Genomic DNA, 11,296 nt, shown 5'->3' with positions numbered 1-11,296 from the left:
GAAGGTATGGTGGAGCCCTCAACTAATTTGGCGGCAGATGTCTTGATAGCGAGGGCTCTGTGTTAGGGCTGGGCGATATGGACCAAAAGTCATATCTCGATATTTTCAAGCAAAATGTCGATATAAGATAAATATCGATATTTTTTGACGCAATAATAACATAGTTGCCGTTGGCACGCTCCAACTCCGCATTCTGTGCTCTCTTTTTCAGTGACGTCGCTGTGCTTGTTCTCAATCCTAAATTTGTTAAATTAATCAGTCTACCTACATGAAAAGAATCACGCAAGTTGCTGATGTGCCTTTTATAGTTTTGTGATGACATTAACGTATCTCATCAAATTATACAGCTCTTCAGAATGTTCCAAAAAGTTCCGTTGATTATTTGATTAACACCCACGTAAAGTTAATTGACTGCTGTCATTTGCAACGGTTTTTGTGCTTCACATCTTTCATAGCAAGTAGTCTGGTCAACTTGTATTAAAACTGACGGCTGACGAACTGTGTTACTGGTAAGTGTCAATATTTATCATCTATGTCATACACTATGTAACCTTTTAGCCTATTTAAATCACATGTATGTACAATTCGCAACAAAGTGTGCGTCAACAATGTATCTGTCAGTCAGGTGTCAGCCACAGATAGCCTACTTGCTAACTAACAAACATTAGCAGTGATGCTACTTAAACCGTACTATGCCTGATCAAGTTAGAGAGGAAGAGACCGACCAAGCAGCTGCAGCAAGTTGCAAAGTTCGCAATCCTGGTGAGGCAACGGGCGGTGCAGAGTGTAACCAAGATTTTCAATGAGTCGCAGCATAACCATTAACTTACGTGACGGCAGCTGCATTAAAATAGGCAAATTCATAAATCGTCCCGACCTACCGAAACTGCACGTAGCCTCGCCATAGGGATCTTTACCGTCCGTTCATTTGATATTGGAGGTAATCGGGCCTACGTGTCGATGTAGCCAGCGAAAGCGCAGTCGCGCATGAGTTGCCTGCCAGTCTTTATTTGGCCCATGACAGAAAGACGCATCTGCAACGTTTCAGTCAAAGCCACACGTTGTGTGATGTTATTTAATTGAATTAAATGTAACTTAAAACATAACAGGAATCTCAAACATAACAGAAAATTATTTTCGCGCTGTAGGGGATTTTAAAAAAGTGACGTGAGTGGGGGCGGGGCTGGTTGTGCGTGTGAGCCGGAGGCACTGGCAGAGCGGGAGACAGAAGCAGAGTAGGTAGACGGCAGTCGCGGCTCGAAATGGCTGTTATTCGGAACAAATGTGCTGTACTTTAAACGGAAATGAAATTATATCGATGTTGACGATAGCGTCTCATTCCATATCTCGTTTTTAAAAATATCGATATACCTCAAATATCGATATACCGCCCAGCCCTACTCTGTGTAGAGTTGATCAAGGTGTGCTACCACTCAGGGTGCTTAATGTAACAGAAGATGAACTGGTGTTAAGGAAGGGAATGGTCGTTGGGACTCTGCATACAGATGTTGTAGTGGGAGAGCACGCAATATCAGTAAATGGTGCTGTGGAAGTGTCACCACAGACGGCAGATTCATTGTTCAAACAGTTTGGACTCAACGACCGAGGTTTTAGCCCCACCCAGTTACGAGCCATTAGAGAACTGCTGAGTGAGTATCTGTCTATTTTTAGTCAAAACGATTCTGACTTGGGAAGGACCCATCTGACTTCCCACGAAATAGACACTGGTCAAGCCAAGCCTATAAAAATGGCCTCCCGTAGGGTGCCACTTCATCTGCAAGAAGAGGTGGCAGATCATGTCAAGCAGATGCAAGAGAGGGGCATCATCCAACCATCTTGCAGTCCCTGGGCAGCTCCGGTAGTGCCGGTGAGAAAAAAGGATGGGGGGTTGCGGTTTTGCGTTGATTACAGGAAACTGAATGAGGTCACTCGAAAAGATGCATACCCCCTTCCACGTATAGACGATGCCTTGGATAGCTTGCATAGTGCTAAGTGGTTCTCTACCCTCGACCTCGCCAGTGGTTACTGGCAGGTTGAGGTTGACCCTCAAGATCGCCCCAAAACTGCCTTTACAACCAGACAAGGTCTATTTGAATTTAATGTTCTTCCATTTGGATTGTCTAATAGCCCTAGCACTTTTCAAAGACTAATGGATCTGGTGCTGGCAGATTTGCAATGGACCACCTGCTTGGTGTACTTAGATGACATCATCGTGTTTGGGCAGGACTTCGCACAACATCTTCAGCGGTTAGGCCAGGTATTGGCCAAGTTAAAAATGGCTAACCTTAAGGTAAAACCTTCCAAATGTCACTTCTTTGCTACAAAAGTCCAATACTTGGGACATGTAATTTCAGCTACAGGAGTAATGGCGGATCCTAGCAAGGTAGAAGCTGTGCGTGCCTGGCCTACCCCTAAAAATCAGACTGAGGTACGAAGCTTTTTGGGGTTAGCGTCGTATTACAGACGGTTTGTGAAGGGATTTGCAGAGTCGGCTAGTCCATTACATAGGTTGACAGAGAAGGGCAGACGATTCTATTGGGATGAAAGCTGCCAGAAGGCTTTTGACAAGTTAAAAGCCTGCCTTACTTCTGCACCTATTCTTGCGTACCCTGATCCACAGCGAAGCTTTATTTTGGACACAGATGCGAGCGATGCGGGTATCGGGGCGGTCCTTTCACAAGAGGTGGATGGCTTGGAGAGGGTGATAGCTTTCGCAAGTAGGGCCCTGACTAAACAAGAGCGGAAATATGCCACAACTAAGAAAGAACTCTTGATTGTAGTTGCTTTTACAAAGTATTTTAAGCACTTCTTGCTTGGTAAACAGTTTCTCCTAAGAACAGATCACAACTCCCTACGATGGCTGCATAACTTTCGAGGCCTCGAGGGACAGCTTGCACGGTGGCTTGAACAGCTGGCTGTTTTTCAATACAAGATCATCCACCGGCCTGGTAAAGACCATACTAATGCCGATGCGCTGTCGAGGCTTCCAGCATATATGGGAGACCAAGTAGAGGTCTTGGATGATTCCTTGGGTGTAACCACATCGCAGGTCTGTGTACTGAAACCAAGTCATACAGAAGAGAGAGAGCAGATAGGGGGAGCCTTAGCAGAGCCAGCTGAATCGGTAGGGCTTACCTTGCTAGAGGATGACATGATAACAAGAGCGCAGCATACTGACCCAGAGTTGAAAGTCCTGATTAAATTGAAAAGTCAACTGAGGGACAAACGGGGTGTGTCGGACACCTATCCTTCCCTGAAAAAGTTTGGTCGTGTTTGGGACCAGTTACAGGTACAGGGACAGAGACTGGTCCGGGTGTTGCCTTCAAAACCGGGTTTTTTGTTAAAGACCCAAATAGTCTTGCCCCAGTCCATGGTGTCTGTGGTGCTTGGTCAGTTGCATAATGCCGTGACTGCAGCTCATTTGGGTGTGCAAAAGCTCCAAGGGAAAGTCAAAGAGCGCTTCTATTGGCCAGGATGGTTTACAGAAGTAAAAAAATGGTGCCAGGAGTGTGCTGAGTGTGGAGCTCACAAACAGGCGGGACCAACCCCTCGGGCACCCCTTGTCCCCTCTGTTACCTCTCGCCCTTATGAAAGGATTGCAATTGACATCTTGGGCCCTCTGCCTGAAACATCACGGGAGAATAAGTACATCATGGTGGTGGGAGATTATTTCTCAAAGTGGACAGAGGCTTATGCACTCCCGAACCAAGAAGCAGGGACATTAGCCAAGGTACTGGTAGATCAGTGGGTTTGTCGCTATGGAACTCCCAGAAGCTTGCACTCCGATCAGGGGCGGAATTTTGAGTCCAACTTGTTCCAGCAACTTTGTCAGCTGTTGAACATAAACAAGACTAGGACAACACCCTACCATCCACAATCGGATGGCATGGTGGAAAGATTTAACCGTACCCTCCTGACTATGCTGGTCTTCTATGTGGATGAGAATCAACAGAACTGGGATGCTCTTCTTCCATTTGTGATGATGGCTTATAGAAGTAGTGTGCATGCGAGTACTGGCTTCACGCCCTATCGAGTCATGTTTGGCCAAGAAATGGTACTGCCTGTTGATGTGATGTTAAATATAGATGGCAATGAGAAGTTCCCCTCGGTTAACGCTTATGTGGAGAAAATCACCGAAAGCTTATCCACAGTAGTTGAAGCTGTAAAGAAGCATCAGGCTAAGGCTTCAGAAAATCAGAAGTTTCATTTTGATTTTAAAGCACAAAACCAGTTTTATTCAGCAGGGGAACTGGTATGGTTAAAGAATAAGGCCCGAAAGAAGGGGGTGAGCCCAAAATTACAGAAGCGGTTTAAAGGGCCGTACACAATTGTTGAAAGGGTATCAGATGTGCTCTATCAGATACAACCTCAGGGGGGAGTCACAAGTAGTGTGGTACATTTTAATCAACTGAAACCATGCATGTCTCCTCCAATTGCAGAGGCAGTAGTCCAACCAACTGGCGGGGTGAGTGAGCAACAGGCTACAGCTGGTCCGGTGCGGCCCAGAAGAAGGGTGAAAGACCACAGCAGCTGGGTGTTCCGACGGTCTTACAGGCCGGGAGCTCAGGGCGTCGATTTACCATCTTCATCTGCCGATCCTCGCTGGGCTGCTGTGCCTGCTGCCGGGACACCTCGCCTGCCTACTGCCAGGATTCCACTCCTGCCTGCTGCGCCTGCTGCTGCGGAGCCGCTCCTGCTTCCTGCTGGGGCACCTCGCCTGCCTGCTGCCGGGGTTCCACTCCTGCCTGCTGCACCTGCTGCCGGGGCGCCGCTCTTGCCTGCTGCACCTGCTGCCGGGGCATCACTCTTGCCGGCTGCACCTGCTGCTGGGACCCCTCCTCTGTCTAATGCACCTGCAGCTAGGGAGCCTTCCTCACCTGCTGCAGCCACGGCTGGGGAGCTGTCTGCTGGGGGAGCGTCTCCAGTGTCATCAGAGCCAGCGTCTCCAGTGTCATCAGAGCCAGCTGCTGTTGGGCTGGATGGGCCTGCTACTAGAGGCCTGGGTCGGCCGGAGCGAGTTCGAAGACCCCCTGTTTGGTCACGGGACTATGTTCTGTCTTCACCGGGACTCGGGGACGAGTCCATTTCTCAGAAGGGGGAGTAGTGTGGTGAAAATGTAACGATGAACTGTGACAGGACACACAACACTGATTGCACTCGGCAGTCGTTGATTGACAGCAATGGCTGCACACACCTGAAGGTGATGAGACTGAGGGTTTTAATAGCGGTGGAGGGAAATGGTCGAGAGAGACGAGAGAGGGCACGCTGTAGGTAGTCGCTGGTGTTTCACACGGACGGGGAAAATGATTTGAGGCGTTCGTGGTTGGCTAGCACCACCGGCGCTGAAGAGACCGGGGAACCACTTACTGGCCCGGAGGTAGACAGTGGGGGAATCATAGATAGCCAGGAGAGCATAGGTGGACGCCAGTGGAATTACCTTAACGAGCGTGCAACCAGAGACTTGTGGCCTGCTTTTCAGCGAGACGGGGGAGTCTCGCTGCACACGGACAGGGAAGTCCGCTTTTAACTAACTCTACTGTTTGTGTGTGTGTGCGTCCTTCGGTGAGCGTTGTTGACGGTCGCTGCGCAACTGTGATATGTAATTGAAGTCTGATCCTTGTCACGTGTTTTATAGTAATAGTATTGCATGTTTTTCTACGGTGTATTTATTACTGGATAAGTTTGTATTTTAAGTCATATTTATTGACTCTTGGAGTGTGTCTTTTAAGTCAGATTTATTGACTCCTGCTGTGGTAGAACCTATGAATTGCTGTGTCCTGCTCTAACTTATTCACGTGTGCTGTGCCATTTATTCAGACGTTATTGTGTACTCAAAGTTGTGTGTTGCGAGTGGGTCAACGTGAGCCTTTATATGAATTTAAATAAAGATAATTGTTACTCCTATAGATCCCCTGATTGTTCAAAGTGCTTTCACCGGACCAGACCGGGAATTAATTAAAGGTGGTGGCAGCTTATATCGCTGGTCACTTTTGCGTAACCTTCCTAGTAACGCCATCTAGTGGCACTTTAGGAAAATATTACAGTATTTATTTCAAGTACACACATTCCTACCGGTTCTAAGATCGAGTTTAAAATACCTGGGAATACACCTTACTTACGATCTAACATGGACTGTGAACACCCAGCACACACTGAAGAAATCAAGGCAAAGACTGTATTTCCTACGTCAGCTGAGGGAGAGCAACGTATCAGCACCCATCAGCTGTGGATAGTGTCCAGCTTCATCACTTGGTATGGGAACTGTACCGCCCGTGACTGCAGTACAGTGCCATCAGAGCACTTCTCCCTACTGGAGACCTACAAGAGAAGACTACGTACCAGTGCCCAAAGTATAGGACTCCTAACATCTTGGGACTTTTCGTATCCTGAACACACACAATGGCTATATAAACAGCAATTACACTTTTTCACACTTGCACATGGTCATGGACTGTACACACTTTATACTCCCTCTTGCTAAGCTTTTGCTGATTTACCTACATACCCTACAGCTAGCGACTGTAAGTGACTTACCCTTTTACACTTGTCAATCTTGTCAAAATACAACTGTTGCAGATATTCTCAGTCAAACCTCGACAAATAAACAGGCACATGAAAGCACGTGTTTAATACATTTTCGTTTCAAAAACCTGTCTGGGAAATGAGCTGGAAGAAATGGCTTGTTATAATATGACTAGGTGTAACCAAGGTATACAAAGTATTCTTTAAGATTCTTTAAATAGTGTATTATAGAAACTAATAAAAAGTTATCTTATAATAAACATTGAACATTGATTCGTTTTTTGATTCAACCTTTAATGGAAATTAATGATTGGTGAAACAGAATAGATGCAATGCAAATATTCACTCAAATTAGAAATTCAGCAGAACTTTTTATCTAGAGAATGACTGAAACGTGATGTTGGAGCGCCCTCTACAGGACGCAGTGTGTGCTAAAGAGAACGCAAAACTAGACTCCTGTGTGGAGAAGACGAGAGTAAAGACTGATGGAAGACACATTGAAAACATGCTATTTGATTCTACAGGACAACCAAGCACTAGCCACACTAATATCAAACCTTCAAGCACCCAACAATCACTTAACTTTCCCAACTATTACGCGTAGCTCAACACTCACGGCCAGCTTGAATTGCAAGTTTAAATTATTTTGGCAGCATTTTAAATCGCCTCGCTCTAATCAATTATTACCCTTACAATGCAAAACCCATATAGTCCCTTAGCTCTAAGCTATCCAGTAATGCAATTATTGCTTTGGTTCTTTGCCACATCAATCAGATCCGAAACTCTCTTTGGATTCTGTAGCGTGCACTGGGATCCAGCCTTAGGCTGACAGACTTTAGTTAGCACTTGCTTTAGTTTAGCTTTAAACAAGGAGGGAAAAGAAACTCTGTCACCTCTCTATGGTAGGTTTGTTCTGGTGAAAGAATTAAATTGAAAAGTAATTTCCAATCAAAATATTTTTATTAAGTTCAATAGATGGTATCTGCATTGAGCGAAACCTTGTACCACACGCAATGCACAGCCATTGAATGGCGGTACTAATGTACATGTTTATGTCCAAGTGAGCATGTGTGTGTTGTGTATGATTACATGAACTCTGAACTTCAGGTTACCCAGCTGCTCCCAGACTCACAGGTCTCTCCCTTTACTGAACCGTGGTAAACACAGAACTGGACTCAACTGGACTGGAGTGATGAGTGATGACCTCATCAGTGCAGCATCAGAGTGTGTGAGTCTGTCTCTGGTTCCTCACATGTGGACAATCAGGTTCTTGTTCATGAAGAATAAAATAAAATCACCTGCTGCACAGCATATGATTAATAACAACAGTTATGGTGGTGATTCATGAACCATTCAAAGGTTTTTTACCAACAAATGATATTCACAGAGAAGGATCCAAATTACAGTCACCTTTTTATATTTCTACATATGGGGATAGAAGGAAGTTTTAACATTCGTTTTTACATGTTGGTAAAAACGTAAAAACATCAAACAAATCTAGATTAATCTACTTAAAAGCCTTAAACAAATCTAGATAAACATATTCCCACCATGTAAAGAACTGTACAGTTGTTTTTTATGTGCTTAGAATTGAAAATTAAATTGAATTTGCGGTATTTCATGTGTTGTACTGCATCTCAGACTTAACCATATGTACATCAATATACAACTCGTTCATGACTTAAATATACACACATGTAGCTGACATGTTGAGAAAACGTTAAAAAAGTAACTGATGGAGTAACGTGATCAATAACAATCAACATAAACTGGGGCTACTGCTGAAGAGGGAAGATGACAAAGTAATGCAGAATGTATCATACAATATCACTCAAACAATTGAGGCCTAATCAAGTTTAACCCCATAATCACCAGCAGCAAATACCACCTACTGCTAGTGTTGGGAGGGGAGTGTATTACTTCTACTTATCAGCCACATGTTCCATATTAAACTACCACAGAGGATAAAAATGTTATATTGTAAAATCATAGCATTAGATATAAACCAATTACATGTATTGTTGTTTTGTTTTTCTACTCAATGGCACACTTAAGATTTTGGTCTCAACATAGTCTGCGTGGTCACCAAGGGCTTCAGGGGTAAAATATTCAGTGGTTTCGAGAAACTGTAGAAGAAGGGAAGGACTTTCTCAGTGAATGTGTGTTTGAAAGTGTGTAAGTGTGTATTTTCTAGAGGATCAGAGAATGACAGCTGTCCTTTATCCAAATCCAGTATATGGATAACACGGCCTGTATAACACGGTCCTGACCATCTAGAGTCATCCTCTTCATACTCTTCATTCTCGTCATACGCTTCATACCTTTCATATGCCACACCCGCTCTATATGCCACACTCCACACTCTCTCCCATGAGAATGTGTCCCTCTTCCCCTGGTTGGACTCTGGGGTCACACCCACACACCAGTTAATATCACTGTATCCAACTTCAACATCCCAGTAGTGTGACCCTGAGTTGAAGCCCTCAGAGCCCAGGACACAGAGACTGTAATCAAGTCTTTCTGGATTATCAGGGAGTGTCTGTTTAATATCTGTCGGTTTAAAGCTGGTCAGATCCTCAGAAACGATGACCCATGGTTCTGCAGTGTTTGGGTCCAACACTACAGGAGCTGAACAGAGAGATGAGGAGAGGGTGAGCAAATTGACTCTTTTATTGTTGGATGATTGGTTCTTACTGTGTCATTTAAGTTAATGTTATAATGTGTATATGTGTGTGTGTGTGCGTGAGAGGGTGTGTGTGTGTGTGTGTGTGTGTGTGTGTGTGTGTGTGTGTGTGTGTGTGTGTGTGTGTGTGTGTGTGTGTGTGTGTGGGTGGGTGTGTCAGAGGTGACATAAAACTCACTGAACTGAACTATGTCCTTCATCTTCTCCCAGACTCTGAACCTCAGGTTGCCCAGGTGCTTTGCCACATCAATCAGAGCTCCTGAAACTCTCTGTGGTTTTTGCAGTGTGCACGTGGAACTAGGATAACAGACTGGAGTTAGCGCTAGTTTTAGTGTGGGTTCAAACAAACAAAAAAGGACATTTAAATCTCTCACCTTTCTATGGTAGCCTTGAGGTTCTGGAAAACAGCAAACAGCACAGGTTTCAGTTCAGTTAATTTGACGTTTATGTCTTGTTCACACAATGGATTGTAATGATACATTATATAACAAAAGATTAAAAGAAATAGATTTCAATAATTGAAAATATTTATCAAATATCATAAACAGCGCACCATTTTTCCAACTGAACTGAAACCACATGTTCCTGTAAGAAGATTATGTCTTCAGCAACCATCTGCTTTTCAATGGCTGTTATTGTATCTGAAAGAGTGGACATCTCCTTGCTTATTTCTTCAATCTTCTCTTTCATAATGAAACTCTTCTGCTCCTCTTCCTCCTTCAGTGCTCTTATTCTGGCCTCCTCTTCATCTTTCAGAAACTGATGAAGCTTCTCAAACACCTCCTTGATCTGCTTCTCTGACTGATGGGCCTGGACCTTGAATAACACACATCAAGGGACGACAGTCATAACTAAATGTTTCCCAATTGAATATAAATATTGTCAAAGTAATAATTTGTATTACTGTTGACAATATGGGCAGTTTATCCAAGGGCTGAACTACCAGGTTGCTTATGTATCATATCATATAGGTAATATTACACAATGTTAGAAACAGTGTCAAGAAGTCAATGGTCTTTTTCCAAAACAGGTTGTTCTGGTAAATCTCACCTTAATGTGACTGGCTGTTTGGTCACGTATTTTCTTAACTTCTTTAAATTCTTTCAGTTTCTCTCACAAGGACTTCAGTACAGCCTTGAGTTGTTTCTATAATGAACAAATATTTCATGCGTTGAGAATATCTATACTCATTGTCTTGTTGTGGATACTCATTCAGTAACAGCACAGACACAAAAGGCAATATATAGTATGTCCATTTCAAACTCTTAAATTACCTATAAGCAAATAAAAGAAACTCACTCTATAATCTAGTGCAGCTTCATCTATGGGAAGGAACTGGTGTCCTGAGTGTTTCCTGGAAGCCTGACACACCACACATACGGGCTGTTTATCCTCCAGACAGAACAGCTTGAGTCTTTCACCGTACAGACTGCAGAGCACTTCAGACCCTCCTGAAGCCCTCTGACTCTTCTCCTTCAGGAAAGACTCACACACGTTCTTCAAAGACAAATTCAGTGGCGGTTTGTCCAATGAAGATTGTCTTCTACAAACTGGACACTCTTTAGATTTCTTCTCTCTCCAGAACTTCTGAAGGCAGTCTTTGCAGAAGCTGTGACTGCACAAAAGAATGATGGGATCATTGAAAATGTCATAGTGTAACAGGGTTAAATATGCTTCCCTGAATTTCCCTCCCTTCATGGGTTAATTGTTTAGCACATTCAAGGTGCAGATGATTGGCTCCCAAGTATTGTTTTGATACATTGTTTTAAGGCTAGCTTTACACGACAACGATCTGAACACAAACCGCAAAAGTGGCGTTGCGTTCCCACTTTTTATTTCGCGTTTAGACGAGCGACTTTGGGTGGAAATCTGCATGCACACGGGGACGCAAAAATGTGTGAAACTTGATGTAGTATGCATGCCAGGTGGCTAGGTGGTACTGTGAAGCACTGTCATACAACAACACCAAGAGCGCGCGCATGCGTTGAAACGTCCTTCTACTTCTCTCCTTAGCGCGAAATCGAAATTCGGAAAACCAAAGCATGGCAGCAATCCGACATGTTAATTTCCTGTATGTGTGGCCATTAAAAT

The 11,296-nt window shown here is 44.1% G+C and overlaps 1 pseudogene across 1 annotated transcript; it reads right to left on the bottom strand.

The window, feature by feature from the left end:
- Positions 1-6,953: 6,953 nt before the first annotated feature.
- On the bottom strand, positions 6,954-10,903 carry LOC308367841 (E3 ubiquitin-protein ligase TRIM35-like; annotated as a pseudogene). The gene is made up of 6 exons: positions 10,505-10,903; positions 10,256-10,351; positions 9,759-10,021; positions 9,384-9,502; positions 8,793-9,150; positions 6,954-6,978 (listed from the first exon to the last, which is right to left on the bottom strand). The product of its transcript is annotated as an E3 ubiquitin-protein ligase TRIM35-like (transcript).
- Positions 10,904-11,296: the final 393 nt, after the last annotated feature.

This window comes from Sprattus sprattus, assembly GCF_963457725.1.
Source record: "Sprattus sprattus genome assembly, chromosome: 7".
Lineage (NCBI taxonomy): Eukaryota > Metazoa > Chordata > Actinopteri > Clupeiformes > Clupeidae > Sprattus > Sprattus sprattus.
Note: the sequence above shows the minus strand (reverse complement) of the source record. Positions and strands in the feature narration are given on the sequence as shown.